At 40.6% G+C, this 24,301-nt stretch overlaps 1 protein-coding gene across 1 annotated transcript in view; it reads left to right on the forward strand.

Annotated features, from left to right (window-relative positions):
* The first annotated feature begins 20,741 nt into the window (after positions 1 to 20,741).
* The window catches only part of vdra (vitamin D receptor a), a 69,364-nt gene continuing 65,804 nt past the window's right edge, over positions 20,742 to 24,301 (forward strand). The window contains exons 1-2 of the mRNA XM_030733698.1: positions 20,742 to 20,862; positions 21,812 to 21,954. The gene's annotated coding sequence lies outside the window, so the exon portion shown is untranslated. The remainder of the gene's footprint in view (positions 20,863 to 21,811; positions 21,955 to 24,301) is intronic.

Below are 24,301 nucleotides of genomic sequence, written 5' to 3' on the forward strand. Positions count from 1 at the left end.
GTGAACTGAAGCTTTCGAGATGAAAAAATGGTGATGGTGGTGCAAGCGTGAGTATGTCCCATATGTGCATCACATGTGAGCACGCAGGATTAGATGGGCCTCTGTTCTTTTTCTTTTAATCCTGTCTGTCTAATTTAGGCTGAATCTTGTTTTAGTTATAATCTCAATTATTGCCCAGACAAGCTGCACTAAGGATATAAAACAGAACTGACCCTTTCAGTCTGTTTTTTTTCATATATAGTTCCATACATGGTTTTATTTTTGTATAACACACTACTAATCCCAATGCCATGGGGCGAGAGGCAGGGTACACCCTAGACATGTCAGGAAATGGATGGATGGGCTTTATTGTAATGTGTGTAGTTTTATAGTTGTTTTAAGTTGTTTTAATTGTTGATTCTGGTGATTTAACACTGTTTCATAAGTCAACAGCATTAAAAAATATTAATAAAAACACCGCCTACAACCCACATCAGTTACAGATGAACCTTTTTTTTTTTTTAAATGACTCATTCAGGTGGGCATAATGTGCACTGAAACTTTCAACCTTTATTTCTTTGGTTTAGGAAATTGGAAGCTTAGCTTAAGGCATTATCATTATGAGAGGACATCTGACAGACAAAGCCAGGAAGTTCACGCTTTAAAAAAAAAAAAAAAAAGACCTGCCAGTCATTTTTTGCTCCTTTTAGTCATAAAATGATTCCTTCACTGCCCTTCGCTATTACAGAGCAAAAAAGGAACGAATGAAGATAACGACAGGTTTTAAAGGCTTTTAGGTGAATAATTTCTTCAGATGAGCACGAAAGTCATTCTGAGATTCTTTTTTTTTTTTAGCTACTAAATTGCTGCTGGATTATAGCCGTGTTGCAATGGATGTCAAAGCTTTCTTTCAGTGTCAGTGGAAAACTAGGCAATGCCACTGCCTGGTTTTTGACCAGTCAAAACTGACAGCATAACGTATTTGCACTGGTTGTCTCATTCTCTCATTGAAAATGTATTTGGTTTGTAAAAAACAGTCATGAAGGGATATATATTTGAAGCCCTGCAAGCAGCATCTTTGCCCTCCATTTGACTCTGCAGGATACTGCAGATAGGAGTGTCTACTGGACATCTGAAGTGTCGCAAAAGATGGCACAGTAATATCCAGCTTTTAGCAGTGAATGCAGAACAGAAATAAGGCACACAACAATAAAAAAAAATGCAGCCTTCTTCTGAACTTAAAATATATGCGGAAAGCACCTCAGATAACCCCCATTACTGTAGACAGGTGTGCTTTACAGTGTCTTTTATAGCCATGCAGCCTCTCTTGGTATGAATACACTCACTCCCCCCCTTTGGCATTTTAACTGAAGCGTGTCCAAATATCATCCTCGCAGGCCATCACATATTTAATCCGCCATTCTCTGATGTTAGCCAAGCCTGTAAAATGGAAGGTGTGCAGCTCAAACAATGCTGGTACCGCAGGTGCTACAGGAAAGAGAAAATGCAGGCAGTGTCCAACAACACTGCATAAAGTGTCCCATGTGTCAGTCAGCTGTCGTCAGCCATGCTAAAGGCATCGCTCGTGGGATGGGATTGATTCAAGACTTTGGAATTATCAGACTGAGTCCATTTCCAGATTAAATTATATCCCTTACATTTTAATAACTTTGGTGAGCCATTAATTTTCCATTCAGCATTTTTTTCAGCCTAATTAAACTGGACTTTAAACAAATGTCACCAAATTACAACCCCCCCCCCCCACCCAAGTTGAGCAGATCTGTTAATCTTGGTTAGTTTTCAAAGGCCACGGGGTGTAGAGCACTTGTGAACACCACTGTGAGGCAACAAGCCAAAAGCATATTTCCTAGCCCCCTCGGAGTACCCCGGTGTACCGTAGATATTATTGGTGTCTCAGCCTGCTGTGTCACCTCTTGGCTGTACATAGTGTCCTGGCCGTGATCGTGACCTCGTGTGCTCTCACTGGATGCTGCAACCTGATTTCTATCCAGCAGCAAGGCAGGCATGGTCAGTGTTTATGTAATGCCCACGGCTTCAGATAAGCACCTTTGGACCCACGCCCCCCTTCTCAGCTTGCTCTTATAATCCCTCCTGATCTCGCTCTAACACTTCTCTCACTCTCTGTGTTTGGGATGTGGTCTCTTGGCAAATTGATTTTTTTTCCACACTGACTCACAGCTTAGAGGTCACTCCAGTTTTCCTTCCTGCTTCTTTGGTGATTCTCTATGAACCAATTACAACCTCTTTCTTTTGTGTTCAGTCCCCCATGGGCAGTGACTGCCCCCTCACCCCCCACTGTCTCTAGATAGCCTCCTCCTTCTCCTTTGTTCCCTCCATCATCTCACTCTGTCAACAGTGGTAGACATGCAGGGCTCCTCCAGTGCAATATTGTCACATGTGATCTAGTCACTTCCTGTCCGTGCTTCACGCCTGACTGGCCCTGGTGAGAGTGACCCTGCCTGATTGCCACAGATGAGACAGCAGCAACAGAAAGCAAAAAAAAACAAAAAAACCCAGTCCTATTCTGGTGGGTACTGCAACAACACATAATGAAACTGAACTTGGGACCCAAAGATCAAACATCCCTGGCAATCATGAGTCGAGACTTTGTGTGTGTGTGTGTGTGTGTGTGTGTGTGTGTGTGTGTGTGTGTGTGTGTGTGTGTGTGTGTGTGTGTGTGTGTGTGTGTGTGTGTGTTAAATGAAAATGAAATAATGCTTAGTTAAATGTGCCGTTGGTAAAGCTTGTGTAGGATTTAAAATCACTAGAAAACTGAGTACTATCTGAAAATAAGGCTCTAATTACGTTCTCATTTCAGGATAATGAGCTGAAATTGAAACCACAAATAGCGCAAATTGTAGACTTTCCGGTAACACTCGCCTTCTTTCTGTGATGTTTACTCAGATGTCACTGTGGTTTATTGTTGTATCATCTCCAGTTTCATTTATTGGATCACTTTGAGGCTTTATCTAATATTCTAATAATAACAATATTGTAAACCCAGCAGCCAAGATTTAACCCTAATTTCATGACTGTGTGTAGTTTGTCCCAGGATGGTCCTTCATTTCTGCCGTCCTAGTTCTGTCTTTCTTCTGTTGCAACTCTTTTGTGTATTTACTTTTTGTGCTGTAATCAGTGTTGAAAATGAAAAGACTGCAGCAGTCATTTTTACACTTAGCAGTTCTGGGCTAATGTAGTGGCCCAAAATAAAAAATAAATAAAGACATATTCAGATAATGTAAACTTGGCATAAAAAGTACTGAAATGTATGTCTGGTTGATTATTTCTTTGTTGTAACAATGCTTCTTGGCAATAAATCTGTTGGCAATAAATTGGAAAGCCTGTTTATTTCCACTTAAATGGAGCCACATTTTTAGGGAAAATGCTTTTGTGGGTTGAGCAGCAGAGTTGAGTATGTGGGACGCGTGCATGAAAAACTTGCCAAATCTTCTCTGCTAATACCAAACAGCTTACTCTGCTATTAACTTGTTTGGCGTTGTTTATTGGATTTGATGGTTGAAGTCTGAAGAAACGAGACATATTGGCAATTTAACGATTTATTCACATAACAAACAGGGGCCTCAGTAGCATGTGGAAGAACCAAACGCAGCCACAGCAGCCTGGCACCTCCTCCTCATGCTGGTCACCAGCTTGGTCACACGCGGGTGGGGGATGCGAGCGTTGTCGTCTTGGAGGATAGAGTTCAGTCTCAGACTGCAGAGATATGGGATTGCCTCTGGTTGCAGAATCTCATCTCAATATCTCTAGTGGCGACAAGCCTGACTGTCAGCGCCTGGGGTACCAGAAGCTCAAAACAAGAGTCATTAGCAGAGTAAGCTGTTTGACGTTGGCACAGAAGATTTGGCAAGTTTTTCATGGGCGCAACTGACATACTCAACTCTGCTGCTCAACCCACAAATGCATTTTCCTTATAAATGTGGCTCCATTTCAGTGGAAATAAACAGGCTTTCCAGCTGTATAAGATTTATTGCCAAGAAGCACTGTTACAACAAAGAAATAATCAACCCAACACAAATTTCCTTACTTTTTATGCTAAGTTTACATGAGCTGAATATGTCTTTATAAAGGTTTTCCTTGAGTTCAGCTTTCAGAGTAGCACATGGCCCTAATTAAAACCAGTGTGAATGTAAACCTACTTGCACTTTATACTTCTGTGGCAGAAAGTGCATGTGAAGACTTTCTTCTAAGTTGTTTCTGAGCCGATCCCTGGTTGCATACGTTGAAAAGTTTTTAAGGCTTCACAGAGCACAAACCCTTCATCTCAATGAGACTTGTGTGCCTAATGGCTCAAATTGCATTTCTTTTGTAACCATCGGTGAGAACAATACGTGTCAGGCTCTGTGATGGTCATGTGATGTGAAATTTAGACTGTGATCAGGGGGCTAAAATTGCCTCACAGTTGGCTGCTGTTCCTGGGGGACATGAGCTAAAGGACACAACAGTGCCATGAAAAAAGGCACAATGCAAACTGTTGGTCACATGCCAACTCTAATGCTGTATCAGGCTTGCTCAAAGCCAGCTAAAAGCATAGTATTATAATAAATTCAGTATTTAGTACAAGAGAAAATATACTGAAGATTGTGCTGAACTGCTGTTGGTCACCACGAAGAAGGTCACTGTCAATCTGAGTGGACTTAATGTGAAAACTGTGGACTTACTAATATCATTAATGACACCGAATGAACATGCTATAGATTCATCATGCGGTTTGATGAATCTGTTACAATATCAGCACGATATATATGCGGGTATATGCTGGACACTTGCTGATACTTTAGGTTTAGCTGCACCAGCAACAACTGAACTGAGCTGATGGGTAGAATGGGTTGCTATGCAGGTTTAGTATCATGACCATTTAAAAATAATAGAGGCTGATCATTATCATGTGGCACAACACTATAAAAATAGGCACATGATCTGATTGTAACCATGTGTAATATTGTCAAGCCTTTAAAAAAGTGTAATACATAGCATAATGCATTTTGAACATGTGTTATTAAAAATAAAACAGCATAAACGGCCCACATTAGGTGACGATTTTGTGCCAGGCTTAAATTTGGTTTTAATCTTCGTCAGCCTGACTAAATTAAATCTGAAGCACATACCAGTCTCAGACACAGGCGTGCGACCTATTCTTGGCCCTTAACTATATTTTAAGAAGATGCACAGTTCTCTTTGCTGACAGCTGCCGACCACATGGCCTCATCATCCATCCAGAGAATACATATATGACCGCGTATGCCCAGAGTTCCAATTTAGACGGTTTTCATTTTGATTCTTAAATTGGCACATTTATGCGGCCCATCTTTTCTTAAGTGGCCTCTTTTCCCAACATTAAACGAGGTGCTAAAAACCCAGGAAACAAAAGTTACGGGGAAAAAGGCCTTGCATGGGGAGTTTAATAGCCAACAGACCGGGAACATACTTGACTCCAACTGTGTTTCTTTAAAAAAAATGTTTCAATGAGGCTTTTGTCATTTCTCTTACTCCATTAAAAGCTGGGATTCTGCAGAACACATTGCACGTTGTTATTTATGGGACAAAGAACTTTCTTTGACGTTTTGAAGATTATTATAGGCCAGCTTACGGCAGAATAACAATAAAAGAAAATGCAGGAATAAGTATTTTGCTCTTCTCTCACTTGAATCTTTTTGTTACTTCTGTGTGTTCTGTCACCGTTTTACTGATGCCAGACTTTTATCCAGCAGCATCATTATGCGCCCTCACACTCCAGGAGCCACTTTCCAATGGGAGGCTCGTTCCCAAAAAAGAGCGCCATTCAAACACCGTGCAAGACAAACACCGCTCGCTCATTCCTGCGGAGCAGAAAGAGCTCTAAATCTGTCTGAAGCTGTGTTTTTGCCTCAAGACTCCCTCCAGGTGGGATGCCTCTGATAAAACCCACAGACTGCATACTGTACCGAGGAGAACTCCCACAGACAGGCTCACAGTGTAAGCACGGACTGTGTGTGTGTGTGTGTGTGTGTGTGTGTGTGTGTGTGTGTGTGTGTGTGTGTGAAATAGTAAGACTGTCTTACAAATGAAACGGAGACATAAGGGGAGGCGTCTACGGGAAGGAGACACACCACGGTACGGTAGTAGTGAAGCGCCAAAGAAAACCCACTGACCAATTGCATGCGAGTTTGGCCATACCACGTGATACCATCAAGCCGGTTCCTGCCGGCCGTAAACTTTGTAACATACAAGGTTTTTATAGTTAACGAAAACGAACGAAATAATGAAAACTGAAAAGACATTTTCATTAACTGAAATAAATAAAAAACTATAATTAAAAGCAAAAAACGATAACTAACTAAAACTGTATTGTGAGTTTACAAAACTAACTAAAACTAGCTGAAATTATAGATAAAAATGACCTTTGTTTTCGTTATTTTATTTAAAACCCTTGTGGATTGTTATGAACTCATTTTTTTCCCGCTCTAGCAGTTTAAGCTGCGAGCGCCATCAGGCAACTGCGTGTGCGTCCGCAAAGTAAGTAATGCAGCGGTCTGCCGAGAAAGCCACAGAATCCCATAAAGGGGTTTCTTTGAGGATGATAGCCAGACAGACAGAAGCGAGTGTCTTGTTATGGATGATGAAAACATGTGCGGGACAGTTCTCAAGCGGAAAACCACCAACACCAAAGCCCACCTGAGAAACGCACAACGGCTACAAAAACCGCTCTGATCCTACAACGTAACCTGACGTGCGTGTCCGGAGAAATCGAACTACAGGTCGGGTGCACACAGCCCACAATGCTGTGATTAACTTGTTCAGTCCTTGTGCGTTTCTGGCTGCTTTTCGCCGCAGTATTTAAATTCATCAGTCAGAGAATAAATAGGTATAATTATCAAAGCATCAATATAAGGACTCACAAATGTCAGCAAATTCCTGCAGGGAGACTGCTGGAACTATCGGAATGGACGTGAGGGAATGAAGACAGTGAAAAAAACCGGGACAAATATGTTTGCAGCCAAAAAACTGAGCACAAAGCGCAAGGACCAAAAGAAGTCCCAGCATGCACCACATATAAAACACCTGCACGCGACCGCAAGGTAATTAACACACACACAATCCAGCTACACAAGCCTAAATGTTTGGCCACTTAAGTAGGTTGTGTACAGAGGCTGCAAAGCTAGCTCTCCGAGCAGCTCCAAAACAGAAGCAGCTTCATGTGGTGAGAACATCAGGATGCAGCTGGATTTGAGCTTTGATTCCATCAAAGAGTTCAGTTTGTTTTTGTCCCACATTCGCTGCATTCTGATGTTTTACACCACATGTTCTGCACTGATGATGAAGTTTGTTGTAGAGTTTATTCAGTTTTGGAGTTCATGTTTTTATTTATGTTTCTCCCTGTTGATGTTCATGTGTGTCCATAATATTACACACATTAAGCACGTAATGCTATTTTGTGAACAGTTGGTTGCCGAATGCAATTTTTCAAACGGTATCTTTTGTCGAGTTATTACACAACAGTCACTCTTGCATTCTTGCAAAGTATGAAAAACGAAAACTAAACTAAAACTAAGCATGAAACCAAATATAAAAACTAATAAAAATGAACAAAACCACTCTGAAAACTAACGAAAACTAAACTATAATGTAAAATCCCAATTTTGTCTGACTGTACCTCTTTAATTTTTATTTGAATACCCCTGTCATAGGGTATGATGCACCGTTTCACAACATCTGTAATAGTGCCCCCTGCAGTATAACAATGAAAACACGCATTGACTTAATATAATCGTCGGTGGCGAGGATAGCATTAAAATTATTGGTCCGGTGGGGCAGTTCTGCGGTGATGTGTGTCAGTACAGACAGGGGGATTTATTTGCATTAGCAATAGCACAGCTGCTTTAAATGTTTTGGCTGTGCCAGTAAGCCAACATGCAAAATACTGGGAGTCTGAAACATGCTCGCCTAAATGCGGTTCACATGCCATAACAATCCAATCATACTCCCCATGAGCCCATCCCATCATCTCTATGCTAAATGCAGAGGCACCAGACAAGTTGTTTTTAGGTAAGTGGCATATTCATTGGTAATAAGCTTCAAATGTGTTAGCAACAGTTTAAAAAAAAAAAAACACGGGACAGAGACAGCTGACTCTGCAGACTGGCAACAAATTAATTGGTTATGCTGATCTAAAAACTTGCTGCTAGCTATATATTTCTTCAAATGTAGAGATTCGCACATTCAATAAACTAGTTTCTTCCAAAATGTCAAACTAATCTGCGCTCCTTACAGTAATCTAAGCACTGTATTTATAATTTCCCACGTGCTTGGGTGCGGTTTGCCTTCAGCTGATAAAGCTAAATAACATTTACCCCATTGCTCCATCACGCAGAAGCTCTGGATTTCGCTTCTAGGAACGTTCATTGACCTTTGCAACAGATTTAGCGGATCTTGAGATAATGTTGAGATAAGAATATTTAGTCACACTCTTTCGTAAAGTTGAAAAGAATTTATATTTGGTTAGCTCCACTGGTGGTAATTTAAATCACGGCACCTTCAAACCATTTCACAAAGAAAACTGCTGGCGTCCTCCTGGGATCCTTCTTGTCTGATCGGCTTAGACGGTCTTGGGCTGTAATTCATTCCAGGTTATTGCAGGTGGTTTGCAAACAGAAGTACAGTGTTAATGGTCTGAGTTTAGAACTTTAAAGACTTGTGTGGCCACACACTGGACTTTATGCTCTTGATTCCTAAGAGGTCCACATATAAGTCTGCGGTGACTAAAAGCCATGAGTAATGTTAGAATGTCAACCAAGATGAAAGATTTTCTATTTTTTAATGCCTGTAAATGACAAGTAGTCAGTGTTTCCTGCTGAGAGGGAAAACCCTCTGGATTGCACATTGACTATTATGAGGCATTAACTTTCCAACCAAGTCAGACTAATGAAATTTCTTTTGAGGCCTCTAATGTAACTATTCAGACGAAGGAAAATTAGATTAGTGTCTAATTACTAACTTGACTTTACTCTCTTTTTACTCTTTTTAATCATTATGGCTGCCAAATGAAACAAACATGGAACCTTTTTCTCGCTAGAGACCTTGAAGAAGAAGAAATGCTGTCAAAAAGCTCGTTCATTCAAGCTTTTTAAAAGTCTGAAGAAGTCTTTAATTTTGATTTCAGAGGGTTGAAATAAAAGAAAAAATTAAAAACACATTTTTCTTTCTCTAAGTAAACTTTTGATGTCTTTCTTGTTACCGTGATTTTCATCAAAAAGCCCAATTAGTGGAGTTTGTGTTTACTTTTTAGTCATGAAATTGGGCCGGTGTAGAGGACACTGATCAGTTCCACTGAGTGCTGAAAATAAAACTCTGAGTTTTTGTCTGTCATGCTTGTGAAGTATGACTGACTGCAGGCCCGAGGCTATTGAGCCTGTTGAGATGTTGATTTCAAGAGCACGCGGCTTCACGTTCTGTTTTTCAGAGCAAAACATTTTTGAAACGTGGGTTTTCTTTGCAGTAGCAATGGTTGCACAACGAATACAAAAGGAAACCTGAAAATTATGCTTGGACCGCACCACTTAAAATATGTACGCTATCAAAATGAAATAAATCATCAAACATGTGCAGGGCTATACTTAAGTCACAAAATAGTGCTTTCACTCGGACCACAGACTGTCATCAACTTCGCACCTAGTCCTCCTGCTTGTAATGTGACGTGCGTCCCACAACCATCGTCTGCACTCATCGGCATCTTTCTATAATTTGTTGTCTTCCCCTCGCTGCACCAACCACATGTCATCACCGCTTGATCTTCCATGTAAAATGTCTATCTGAGTAGCTCAGCCATGCTCACACATTATTCTATGGGCCCTAACAGTCCTCTTCTTTTTCTCCCTCTCGAGACAAGTTGTTAAGCTGCACGTGTAAAAGGAGCCAAATGAGTGTGCACCAAACATTTACACACTTCCTCGGCTTCCTGCGGAGCCTCCATCTCACCCCGTCCTCTTCTGTTACGCCAACCCTAAAACATTTGCACGCACGAGCTTCAGTTCTTCTCAGCTTTAAAATGCTTTTATCAAAACCCGACAATGTAAAGAGTGCCTCAAACATGCATTCACACACACACACACACACACACACACACACACACACACACACACACACACACACACACACACACACACACACACACACACACACACACACACACACACACAGGCAGTTCCCTTTTCCCCTCTCACATGAAACATTTAACCATGAGCGTGTCAGGGAGCTTATTGCTTTGCCTGGAGACTTTCAACAATCCCGCTTCTCCTGGTTTCACCTCGAAGACTTTTAAAAGTAGCAGTTTAAAAAATTAAAATAGAGCTGCCATGCGATTGCGTAACAGTTTGGTGGTCAGGTAGCAGCGGTAGCAGCACCAGACCTTCATCAGTAGAGTAAATATGAAACCAGGATGCTTCAGGAATAATGCTGTTTGCACTGACTGTCTCAGTACGAATCATGTTTGTGGAGAATTTCTGTGTTTGCATGTCCAAGCTTAAGTCAGGCGGTGTTGGTACACCAGTGTGTAATTTTCTATCTATAACCCTGGCTCTGAGGCTTTACGCTTTTCAGCGCTTCCAGTTTATGATTTTCTTCTGATGTTTTTTTTTTTTTTTTTAAATGAGATAAACACACACCACTCACACACAAAGTAAAAATTTATAGACTCACACACACTATAAATACGCATACAAGCAGATGTGCTTTAGCGAACAAATACATCTCGTCTCTTCGTTTGGCGGTACAGCTGGGGAAAGGCTGAGATTTCTCGAGCCTTCCATGCCTCCCCAGATCTTCCTTTCTGCCTTTTTCCCCTCTGGGGAAATTATGTAGGATAATGGCAAAGGCAGTGTGAGCTTATCCAGATTTATACCTGTTGTCTTGGAAGGAGAAGAAAACACCAGGAGCTCAAGACAGCCTGTACTCTGGGGGGGGATGGTATATGACCAGCTGCACACAGACGTCCTCACTGTACACCACCAAACGTGTAAGCATACCCTGATGCGCCCCATCCATGTCTACTCCTATAATATGCACTGAGCAGTTGTTTGCACACATGCAAAAGTCTGAAACTGTAGTGTCAAAAATAAAGTTATTATTGAAAAGGCTATGGCTTCAACTAGAGGTGCATCCCATCTTCACGGTGCTGTAGCACCGTGAAGATGGGATGCAGCTGGGCTGCACCTCTAGTTGCATGGTGCTGTAGCACCGTGGAAGTTTAAAGTGTAAAGGGGGAAATTCAATACACTTCATGTGGTTATCTGATATTGTTGCCTTCAGTTTAGACTTAGTTCAGATCAGTTCAGCTGAATTGATCTTCACTTTAATGACCAAACACAGGACCAGTTCTTCTCACATGTTTGTTTTCTGATGTTGCTCCAGCACTGTATGTTCCAGCAGTCACATGTTCTGTGCTCTCCCTGGAGCTAACTACATGCTTCAGGGTGTTGTTTGTGTGTGCGTGTGTGTGCGTGTGCGTGTGTGTGTGTGTGTGTGTGTGTGTGTGTGTGTGTGTGATGTTCATCACCTGGATCTGCTCATGAATGCTAGAAAACCGATATTTGTCCTGGTCGTCATGCGTAATGCTTAAGACATTCTATGTAGCTGCAAAAAAATCATTGAGAAATGACAAAAATGCCTGTTGTTTCATTAATCTTTGTGCACTCATGGTTTGGGTAAGCATACAGAGGTGAAAGACACTCTTGATGCTTTCCAGAGAATATAGAAGAGAAAACAACGGGCCAAGATGAATACACGCCACGTAACTTGCAGTGGAGAGAAAAGCAAAGCAGCCCAAGCTTCTGTCAATTAAAAAAAAAAAGTCCAACAATAGTAGGGCGAAGAAGAACTTGTAAGGAGAATGGCACCATCCTTATTTTTGAAACCTGCTGCCAGTTTCCAGCTGTGGGGAACCAGTGTGGGATGTGTGGGACACTACATAAAAACTGGAATCTTAGTGGCAGGAAATTGCCAGCAGTGAAAGTGTATGATTTCATAGTTCACTGAAATCGTGTCAAAAAAAAGGGACAAAAATGCCTTGAGAAAAATAACACAGAGGGCGAGTAATGCACTCTGGAAAAAGGGTCTCTGCTCTCGTGCTTGATTTCTAAAAAAAACAATCCTCATTTTTTATATATGAATTTCAGATTATAGCAGCAGGTCTCCGGCTCGTTCTGGCCGGGGATCCTCATGAGAAAGCGTGTCATCTGTGGACTTCTGGCCAAAGTTGGCACTCCCGTCATGTGATGCTCCATTTTGGGTTCTGACGCAGTGTCGGATGGGCGTTGTGTTTCGCTGGGACTTTTTGGAAAATTTACACTAAATAAAGACGGGGAAACGTGAGCTAGCTGAGTGCAGGGGAGAGCATGGGTTAGCCTGGTGTGTCATCTGCATCTTCAGAAGTCACATGTCTCGAGCTTCTTGTGGGAGGGAAGCTTCAGTGTTTTCAAACACAGATGGAGGTATTTGAAGCTGAGCTTTGGGCTTCCTCCCGGCAACTTAGCAATACGGTGGAGGTCATGAGGGACCACAGGGAGAGGGAGGGGTGACAGGAATGAAAACAGCATGCTGAGAAAGAAGGAAGACCCTGCATTAAAAAAAAAAAAACTTTACATAATGTAGTAATGGAGTGTTTTATTTTGCAGGATGAGAGATGAGAGAACAAAATGCGGAGAACTCAAAACTATTTGAATGTTGACAAAATGATCCATTTAAAGAAGATTGTGTTTACTTCTCTTTTCTTATTGTCACCACATCGAAGCGGTTTTGGACGTTTCTTATTTTAGCTTCAGAAAGAATCACTTTCTGTAATTACTTCTTCTGTGTGGACTGAACACAAGCCTGCAGGGCAGCAGGAGATGAGGCAAGAAAGGAGGACAAAGGAGAGGGGGTTTGGTGTTGTGCAACAGCTTGACATTGATCAGGGCTGCCGAATGATGACGCGGCAGTCCACTGTCTCATCTGTCTGCACTGTGTGCAGTCTCTCAGACTTCTGCCTCCACACCCAAAAAAAACTTCTGCTTTGTGTTTGTGTGCATGCTTTGGGTAGAGAACCAGTTCAAGTCCATACTAACTTAACTAACTTAGCGAGTGATCGGCTTTGAACTTGATGGACTTCCACAGCATTTCATGAAAAACGTGACGCTAATCAATACTGTGCAGAGAATGCCAATAATGGTTTAAAGTCTTTCCCGCATTTATGATTTAACGGTTTTTGGAGTCAAGCAGAAAATACAACTCTTACTTTTATTTATCAAATAAATTCCAGAGAGAATAGGAGATGTATTGACTGAGAGGTTTTTACAATGGAAAAATATTTTGTGCTTCAAACATATTTTTTTGTCAGCAGTTGCAGCCTTACTGATTTCTGGCAACCTAGCTGTGAATGTTTCGAGGTGATCTGAGGCTATATCACCCCGCTCTCCTTAAAGCGCCTCCCACCAGGTGGATTTGTTTGATCGGCTCTTCTTTCTGTACCGCAGGCCAAACTGGTCCCACAACAGCTCAATGGATCGCTCCATTAGAGAGCTGATGCCAGCTGACTGCTTCTTCTCTGAACAGTTCTTGCACAGCTTAGAGCTTTTTTTTTTCTTTTGCTTGGCATCCTGTTAGAGGAGGAAGTTGCTCTGTTCAAGCGGTAAACACGGGGCATGGCATAGCTTCGGAAAAAAGAGTGATAATATTTCTTGTTTCCTATTTAAATCTTCCACTTTACCACCACCGAAGGACCCCCAAACTATCACATTCCCGCCACGTTCCCTTCTTTTTCTCCCGGGCACTTTAAATTGCCATTCATGTGTCCTTAACACTTTCCTCTCATCTTCCTTCATCTTCAGTTGTTCTGTTCTTTTATTAGTTTTTTTTGTTGTTGTTTTGTTTTTTTTTTACTTTAACTTTGCCTTGAAAACATGTAATCAGAAGTCACTCCATCACTGCTGACATGTAAGCCGGTGTTTTTGAGCACATTTATTGAAGATGCCAGTTTAGGCACTTGTGCACCAGGACCTCTCGCTTCTCTTTCCTTTCCGGTTTCAGCCAGTTTATGAGAGGTACGGTAAACTATGGTAAGATGCTCTCCTTATAAGGACATTTTCTTTAAAAATTTTTTTTTTTGTATTCTTCTGAAAATCAATTTAATACATGAACAGGAAGCATGAATTAGAAAACACATTTATAGGGTAATTAAATTTTTTTTAAATCTAAAGGTTAAAATCTACATAGAACAAACTTGTTTTTAATGTAATTTTACATGTTTTCATTGATTTCATTAATATGAATGTTTAAACAATTTAACTTCAACATAAATGTTTCCTTTTTTATTTACTTATTGCTTATTTTATTACTTGTGAACATATGTTTGTGGTGCACAGGAAAAAAGAGGTTCTTTAAAAAAAAACAGCATCATTGTTCATACTTGAATTCCTGACAATAATGACGAATTTTCTCAATAAAATTCTTCATTCATTATTTCGTTATTTGGTGCTTATCAGAATAATAATATTAAATATTTGATCATTTCTTCTTAATTGATGTGGAAAACAACAGTATGTTTCTGAATGCTCCAAATAATTTAAATGTGATGGGATATACTTTAATACATATTCAAGTACTGTATTTAAGCACAATTTTGAGTTATACTTCCACTGCACCACCTAAACTCTTTTACTCTAAGACAGTTATGTGGTTTATTTTATTATATGTCATTTTTTTAGATCAGGGTTTTTCAAAGTATTTATATTTATTACCTGTGTTCATTTAGTTCAGTTCATTTTCTTTTATTCAACCAGTTTTTTTGGGTTTATAAACTTTTAAAATAGTCTTAGTTTCCCCTTTGGGGTCCTTATCACACTTATTATAAATCCACAGCAAAGAATAAAGAATAAGAGTTCTTCTCAGGGGGTTCATTTAAATAAAAACAATTGTTACACACAAAAAAAAAAGCCCTCTCTTCTGTTTTCCTTTTCCTGTTTAAGCAGCCTGATCCCAGCTACCCTAACAGTTACACATATCAGGCACTGATGCAGAAGTATAATTTGTAATATGTATTTATTTATAAATACAGTTTTTAAGCACTCTGTGTTGCTGTTGTACAGTTTTACTCAAGTAAAAAAAAAAAAAAAACTGCCCCCAAAAAAACAAAAAACTATTTTCCTCCTTTAAAGCACGAGAGACACTGATGGAAACTATTTTTGCTGACACTCGCTACACACAGGTGGTGTGTTACGATAGAGTTGATTTATGAGTGTGTAGCCTCTCGCAGTAGACTGCTTCCAGTCTGGCTGAAAGTGCCTGTGCTCTCTCTCCCAGCCAGCCACTTCACATTAAACGCTTCCTGAGGAGCTGAAACGACTGGAAATAATCCATCAAATATGTTCCCCACCCCTCCTCAGCCAAGCGGCAATACAGTAACGCAACATGTACTGGTATCGTATTTCTCAGATTGTGAACAAATAAAATGAGCTTCAGAGGCACAAAAACAGAGCGTCTGAATGTGTCCAAACGTGCAGCTAACACAGTTTGGTGCATCACTTCCTGAGCAAACACGGCTGTGTGCTTAGAAAGGGGAAAGGTGTGAGAATGGCTATGACAGTAACTCTATAAAGACGTGTGTCATATTTACACAATAGTTTTCAGACCTCTATGTCATCAACATAATTTTTACTTTGGAGAAAAACCTGTTGCATACAATCTGACACGTGTTCAGCTCATCCAAAAATGTGGGAAACTGTTATTGATTTTAATAGATTTAAAGTATTAACGGCATTTATATTGAATTTTTACCATTATGAACCAACTTACAATAACCTATTATGACTTAAATATTTCATACCATTGTTTTTCACTGAGAAATTATATTGAAAAAAATGTATCAAGTATACTAAAGGTTTATAAAATCATGTTTTCTCTAAAAACCCTCTGTAGACACTGAATTGTGTTTAAATGATGATTGCATTTAAATGCAATCATTTACTTCAAATAATTAAAGACTGAAATGTAATTCTAAATACTTGTGTGTGTTTTCTTTTTTTGCGTGCATGGAGCATATTCTGTCTCATTGTGGTACCCAAAGATGGAAAGAAAAAAAAAAGGTTTACTGATTTTAACAAAGAAGAATCAAATTGTTTGAAATGTTCTAAATAAAATAAAAGTCAACATAAACACCATAAACACACAAAAAAAGTCTTACATTTATAAATGCTTTTTGCATTTTGTTAAGAGGGCCAAAATAATAATAAATTCTCAACAGATGCATTTACTGTGCATCTATAATATGTAACCAGATGAATAAATAAAACTGAAGCATGTAGAAAAATGATGGTGCACTCAAAATGGAGCTCAAAACCTTGAAGAGAAACAACAGGTCAAGTTTCATATTTTTTATGGTTCTATTCTTTGGTGTTTATTTTCCATAACGTGAACTGCAGAGTCAGTGGGATCTTGGTGGTCAGAGCTTTGACTCAGTCCTACTAATCTCAGGATTTTAAAGCTTCTTTTATGTGGTTCGTGAGAATTTAAACAGTGCGGTGTGGGCACAATGGGCAAGGTGGTTTGCTGCTGAATGGGCTCTGTTTGCTGTGTGTGAGCAAAATGCTCCTTGAGTTTCATAATCACGTTACAGTGATGGACTGGAGTTTGACAGATGGAGTGACAGATTGCTCGGCCACCCTTGGGTCTGTAGGGTCCTCCTTGATTTCTGACAAAGCTACACCGACGACGCATTCTCTACATTTCTACATTTTTATAATGCCTTGCAGGAACATGTGCAGTATAGGGCAGAAAACTGGGCTAAGAAGATTGTCCATAAGAAATATGGCTTGTTATAATGTGTACATGAATAATACGATGTACTGATATTTATAAACAGAAGGCATAAATGAATTGATGTTAGTCCCACCATGAGGGTGACATTCATGTTGTGTTTACCTTATTTTTAACTGTTTCCTAGTTGGATAAAACTGTAAAATGCATTTGCATGAATATAATCAAGCCCAATAATACTTCAGTTTATGCCTGCAAATGCTAAGGAGAGGGGACTATATTAACAAAGCATGGTCTATGGTAGGAACAGCAAAAACTATTTGCTGACTTACTGACCCCAAGTTCTACTTGTGCTCAGTTCTCAAATTTCCTCACATCTCATTGGAAAGAATGCAGCAAAATTTGTTGTGAATATGGGTTGAATTTATTGATGTTGGAGACTGATGATGACATTGTTGAAGAGCTGAAGGATGAGGCAGAGCCAAGGAGCATAAAATCTTAAAATGGGGACAGAGGAAAGGCCTGGTTGTTACTGAGACTCCTTTCCCCTGGACTGTGTGTTCCTGAGCGTGGACCCGTAGCTGCCAAAATATCCCTGAGAATCTTGTGGCTCACTCAGGGGACACAGCAACCAATCTTCTGGCTGCACACTGTGAAGCTGATCAAAGAGTGTGTTTGCCAAGTGCTGCAGCATTCCTTTAGGTTTGTGCAATTGCACTGGTCCTTGTGCCTTCCGACTGCAGCTGAAAAACCAGTGTGAGGCCTGCATTCATCCAAGTAAAGGTCTAGTCATGTATAAGAGCCAGTGGGCCAGGGCTCGGCCTGCCTGCAACTATTTGCTTTTCCAGCTGTTTTCTCGACTCACCCTGTGAGTGGGAGAAAGTGATGTGTGTGTGTGTTTGTGTGTGCGTGTTGGTTAGTAGGTGGGGGCAATAAAGTGAGATGGAGACATTCCGAGTTCTAGGAAGGAAGCTAGTGAGGAAGAGTGAGCTATGAGGAGTACTCGAATTTCTTCTGCTCCTATTACACTGTAGTGTGTTTGCACAGAGAAAACACCCCGAGAAAATCCAGGCATCTCATATGATAACCCCCCCCCCCCCTCCCTTTCTCTCTCTCATGCACACACAAACCCAGAGGAAGATGAAGTCCTGTGTGCGCATGCCCCTGACACAAACACGCCCATATGCCTCACTGCCCATCGTATAGACTGATCCGCCTCTCAGACACAAAGCCACAAGGGATGGCCTAGATTCCAGCACATGCACACACAGGCATGCTGTACAGAAAAATATCTCGTACACATGTGATTGTCACGTGCATGGATTGTGAATGTACACACAGGGGTCCAGTTCATTTATTTTGCCTATCAAACCTGCCAGACTAAAAACTGACTTATGCAGGGTTGTAAATTTACTTTGCTTGATGGAGATTATGCAGTGGGGAGGGGGGACATTACCATAATTAGCCAAGCGGGAGAAACATGCTGCCTTAAATTGGATTAATGCATTTATTGCAGTTACAAATGTTCTTTGAAGATAGGAACCACATATCCAGTTATGCATGATTCAATCATATTTTCCAGTAAACATCTGTGTTTGTCATTCATATTTGGTTACTTAATGGACAGTGTTGCAAGATTATCTAAGCAAGTTAATATTACAATGAAGAGTTTTGATGAGTTGTGAGATTCAAGTGAGAAATGCATCATCACAATAACATCTTTAGCTGTTTTGCTATAGAAACAACAGCAGTGAGTACAGTAACTATGAGAGAGGCTAACGTAGGGGAGGAAATGCTTTACTGATTTGAGAGCTGCATTAAGAGCGGTGAGAATGAAGTTTCTGATGTGAGAATTGGACCAAAGCCATCAAGAAAAACTATAAATGTTGCTGATGACAAATACGCGCGGAGAGCATGGTTGCTTTTATTTGATGGGGTGAACATGTTATGTGGGAGGAATAGTGATGATGCAGTAACTGCTCAAGCCTTTCATGAATAAATGTTTTGCAAATTAGAGAAAATTAGCATGTAAACACTTGTAGAAAAGTATTAATTTTGAAAGCATATATATATATATATATATATATATATATATATATATATATATATATATATATGTGACCACTACACAACAAGTAGGCCATACAATTCAGCTCCTCTTGAAAATGATGAGTTAAGTGAATAAAAGAATAAGCATCTGCAGCCGCTGGCAGCTCCAATGGCCGCTACAGTGCTGACTGTCCTCGTGGCATTGAGCTTAAAAGTAAAGATTTTCAATGCAACAATCAAGGTGACATTAGGCTTTGACAGAATAGGATGATCTATGACATCTGTTACTGCATGACTCAACTCGATTGACACAGTCAATAGTGGCTATAAATAGCAGCTATAAGAAGGAGTAATGCAGTGTGTTAGTGTTTGCTTATACATTTGAAAAGAAAGGTTAAACAGAGGAACACACCTTTGACCTCTGGCAGTTAGACTGACCTGGTCTGCCTCACTCTATGTGTCATCAAGCATTAATGGTGCTACTACAATGATAAATGACACTCATGGAAAATGTTTTTGTAAACTGCAACATGTGTCTAGTGTGCACAGGATGCAGAAGTGGGTTAGCCTCACATGCATATCACACTATGGCACAGACATATAGATGCATGTAAATACCACTCACTGCTCACCGTACAGCCTACTTGTGTAGTGGTCACATGTATATCTCTTTCGAAAGTAATGCTTTTCTACAAGTGTTTGCATGCAAATAATTTGCAGAGCATTTATTCATGAAAGGCTTCAGCAGTTACTGCATCATCAACGTTTACAGGGGTGCAGAGCAGAGAAAGGGAATGTGTTCCTCACAGTAAAATACTGCAAAACAAATGGACTTCTGTCAAATGCCATTTAAAGGGCTCCTTTTACACAGCATACTAATCTTTTTACTAAAAAGTTCAAGCCATCAATAAGCAGACATTGTATCAGTGCTCTCTGTCCTACATGCAGGAACTTATGGATAACGGAACTGGCATGTTGCCAATACCAGCTCGACTTTCTTCTTGTTATGTAAAGGCTGTGGGTTGGACTGCTCGAAGTCCAGCTCATGTGACCTTCCTAAAGAAATGGCATTAAAAAACATAGACCAAGTCCAACAGAGCGGTGCCCTGGGCCATCCAGGCAAATGACAAGAGATGGCTAAAAGAAGAGAATCAGTACTAATTACACAGTGGGCGATGTGGTGATTGATGTGCTTCAATCACCTCCCAGGGGTGACACAGAATAGCACCACAGGGCCCTATCATTCCCTCTGAATTCTTCCACCAAGTAAACAAATTAGCTTTGGCATGTGTCCATGTATACTGTACAATATGGACACACAGCAGCGGGTGAGTTATTGAAAATGTTTTCTGTACCAAGCTCTTATGCTCTTGCCATGGGTATACTATCTGTTACCACCAGCTTCCAGGCCAGAACGAGAACACAGAGAGAGGAAGCTGGAACTTTCATATATTATGTATAAGTAAAACATATATGATTCATGATGAGGAATGTGGACTTTAAAGGCGCATTTAAGTTCCAAATGCAACAGTACTAAAACAGATTTTTTTTCATATTCATTTATATAAAAAAAAAACTTTAGTATTTTTAGTATATATATCCTTATAAATTCATACAGGTAAACGCCCTGAACTTTAAAAGCAGCAGTAATTTTTTTTTGTTTTTAACTTTATCCTGTATTTGAGTTTCTGTTTTTATGGATTATTTCTGCCGCAATTGTTTACCATCTATCGGACTGTCAGCTACGTCACGACACACCCCTATATGGTAGGGAGACAGCTGGAAACTCAGCACGAGACTGATAAGCTTCTCGACCAATGAGATCAGACACTATTCCAGAGTGAAAAGCTGTGATTGGACATTGAGTGAGGAGCGAGGGAGGGGGGGTTGATTTTATATATATGTATAGATATGCCTGACTGCTAAACCGTGGGGGCGGGACTATGAAGAAGTGCTGTCCATCTATGTTGATACAGATCTGAAAAAACTGGACTAACGGAGCGGCTGCGTACGTTGCTTTTCGCATGGACTAGTGTAAGTTATTTTAGACTTTTCCGCACCTTTGGGTGTGCCTCGTGCGGTCAAATGTGTTGTAACACTGTTGTAGTAGTATACTTACGCTTTTTTTCTCTTACGTTTAGTTTTGCCTGGAACTGCTTTTCGGGCCGAGCGGCACACGCGGCTTTTTCAGGCCACCAAAGTGTGCTGCTGTTAACGTTAGCTGTTGTCATTGCTCTCTAGCGGTCTGCATTATTTTGACATGCAGCTGACACCAACAATGCGTCCAGTCAGCCTAGGCGTAATGCCATTGTAGAGAGGCCATTTCACAGCCGCCCTGCTTCTGTAACACAACAATATCCTCAGTAATAAGCGCGCCGCGTGAAAATTAAAGGACCGTTTGGCGTTGTGTGACCGCTGGTTACTGCTGGTGTTTTTTTGCTAGCCCGAGTCCGCTCATGTGTGAAGAGAGGGAAAAGAGGGGAGAAAAAGTCCTATAAATACGTGTCAGTTGAATATGTGCTCGTTTGTACTGACACATGTACAAACGTTGTAACCTCAAGTGCTGTCATAAATGTTCAGTTTTGTATATTTTCTGGCTACAAGTAAGCACTCGGTTGTGTGCTCGAAGTCTCAGTCGGGCGAACAAAACGGTGTTTAATGGCTGAGCAGTGCGGGCAGTTGCAAAGTTTAGTTTGAATGAAGTGTTGCATCATGTGTAACTTGTGTGTCTCACACATGAGCCATAAACGATCCGGGAAAAGTCCAGAGCCATTCCTCGGAGGTGTTTACCTCTGCTAGAGCGCGTCAGGTCGTTAAAATTCCCAGATTTATGGAATGACGTTTGGAGCGAGACGTTTCCATGCGAGAAATAACGGCACGTCACCGGTAACATTACCCAACTCCCAGCCCCCTGACTGACCGTTAGACAGTCCTGTCTAATTCACTCCTATTTTTTCCCCTCTCTCTCTCTCTTTGTTTACAGTTTTTCTTTTATACCGAGGGCAAAGTTTTCCAACGCGAGGGAAATTGTTTAAAAAAAAAAAAAAGCCGCTTCCAGCTCCTGGCTGCAACATTTGGGCACCACTCTGCAACTGTACGGAAGTGAAGGTTGATATGCAACATCAGGTAAGACGGAGCTCACTAGCTTGGTTCTGTGATACAGCCTCGGTTAGCATGCACAACAGTAATAAAAAAATCGCTTTGTTTCCCTGCTGTGCCGTGTTTACATGCGTTGAGGTCACATGGCATTGGCACTGCAGATTCATTTCGCTTTTCAGCATAACTTCTCCACTAGCCTCTCGTCCCGGCTATGTTTTGTGTTGTGTTATTGTTATAGCCGGGTGCTTCCCTCCACATTCCACATGTGTATGTCCGCTTCTCCTGCAGCAGCAGCAGCGGTAGTAGTAGGGCCAATGCGCATATCCCTATCCCCTGTTTCACTGCATTAAATTAACATGCGTTGGCCTGGTGTGCAAAACAGGACGATTATTGATGTGGCTTTAGACGTGTACGGAGTTGCATACGTCCCTTCCCAGAGGTTGTCAGCCTCTGGTGCTGAGGAGACTGCAGGGAAGACAAAAGGACAGATAAGCATTGGAGCCAAGGGGAATGAAATAGACATGGATAGGCTTCAGTTGGGTGACGTGTTGTGTGAGTGTGTTGAAGATGTAGACGCAGTTTGTTATAAAGTTCTCTCTCATTCTGGATGGTGTCTTACATGTGCACTAACGGATAAGAGCTCCTATAGTGTACACCATCCCATACTTAAAAGGCATTATTTTTACTTTGTAGTGTGGGTCTTTTCTCATCAGTCATCAGTGCCCATCATTTAATTAGTGTTGCATATGTGTTTCACTTTAACAATTAGTCTTGCTTTAAATAATGAGATAATTGTTTTATTCTCACTAGAAGAACAGGATTATGTTATAGTATGGAGATAAATTTCTGGGGATGTTTCCACTCTCACAGAGTGGTTTCCTTGGCTTAATTATTGCTTTTTTACATAGCTGTTTTGCTTTACTGTTAAAGTCTCTGTACATTCTTTGACATGAAAGCAACCAGAGCATCAGCAAGTTAATGTTGAGATGAAGACCATGAGCTGGTATTCTGTCAGATTATGGTTTTGTTGCATTATTTGTACATCTGCTTTTTTTGTGTGCCTTGATGTTCTTATCTTACCTGGTTGCTGCATTCCTTCGTGGTGAGGAAAAACACCATGCTGCAATAACATGATTCCCTGACTACTTGTAATACATTGTGGTGTATCCGCTCATATTGCCAGCAAAGATCCATCCATCTATTTTCATAACCTCTTATCAAACTTAGGGTTGGAAGGCGGTTGGAACCTATACCAGCTCACACAGGGTTAGGGTACACCTATTACAGGGCTTAGCAAAGCTGCAACATGCACTTGATCAATGATCACTTTATTACACTTCTGTGAGTATGGGAGAAGCTAGAAGTTGATATGGATTTGAATAGAAGCAGAAGCAGCAATTTCTGCCACTTTGCAACATTATTTCCATCATTTAAAGGATCCTACCTCCCACCTATTACCTCAGCGGGATACTGAGAACCTTTTTTCTGTAATGAGGTGCTTCGTGGAGCACATTGTGCCGAGTTAAAAGGCAAGTTGTAAAATGATAACAGATGCATGGGGTCTTCAAGGTGCAGAGGGCTGTTTTGAAATTCCCAGCAATATGGAAGGCACATATACATACATGTGCACACACATGCATACTTGTGGCTCCATGTTAAAAAAATTTTGTGTAACTTTTTAGGTCATGGAGCCTAAAGTCTGCTGTTGTTTATTACATTTGAAGTGATTTGTGCAGTAAAGTCTCATGACAGCTCAGGCAAAACAGCTTTTAATGTATTCGGTTTCTTACGTGTCAAAAGTAATTTTGGGAGAAGACACTGAAGATAAGATGTTATGATATGTAAGCAGAGTCATTGCGTTGATATGGATAGAAAGTCAACCAGTTTCCTCAGTTGATCTTAAACATACAGGGGAGGAGGGGTGTTACAGTCCCCCCTCCCCTGTAATGACTCTTGTAAATATCAGTTGTAAAAATTGGGGATGGAGTTATATGTAGATAGTACTATGATGCAATGGAAGTGGGCATGTATATGATATGTATGGGCAGGTAATAGATAACCTAGTTGTCACTAGTGTTCAGCAACACTTGATGATTGTTTAAGGAATTTTTTTTCTGCATTTCTTTGGCGTGCACAAAAACATTTTTTGCACCCTGATCTGGAAATGAGTTCTTGAGTACTGGGTATTTGCTGTTGTGAGTTCAGTTGAATACTTCACCTCAGTACTGATTAAAATGCTTGCGGAAACAAAAGCGTTATTTTTCTTCAGATGCTTGATCCAAATACTGATAAAGCTTGTGGAATAAAAATGAGTGTAAGCTTGATTTAATTATATGACTGAAACTTACATTTTACTGGGAGAATGTGACTTTTA

This window comes from Archocentrus centrarchus, chromosome 7 (assembly GCF_007364275.1).
Source record: "Archocentrus centrarchus isolate MPI-CPG fArcCen1 chromosome 7, fArcCen1, whole genome shotgun sequence".
NCBI lineage: Eukaryota > Metazoa > Chordata > Actinopteri > Cichliformes > Cichlidae > Archocentrus > Archocentrus centrarchus.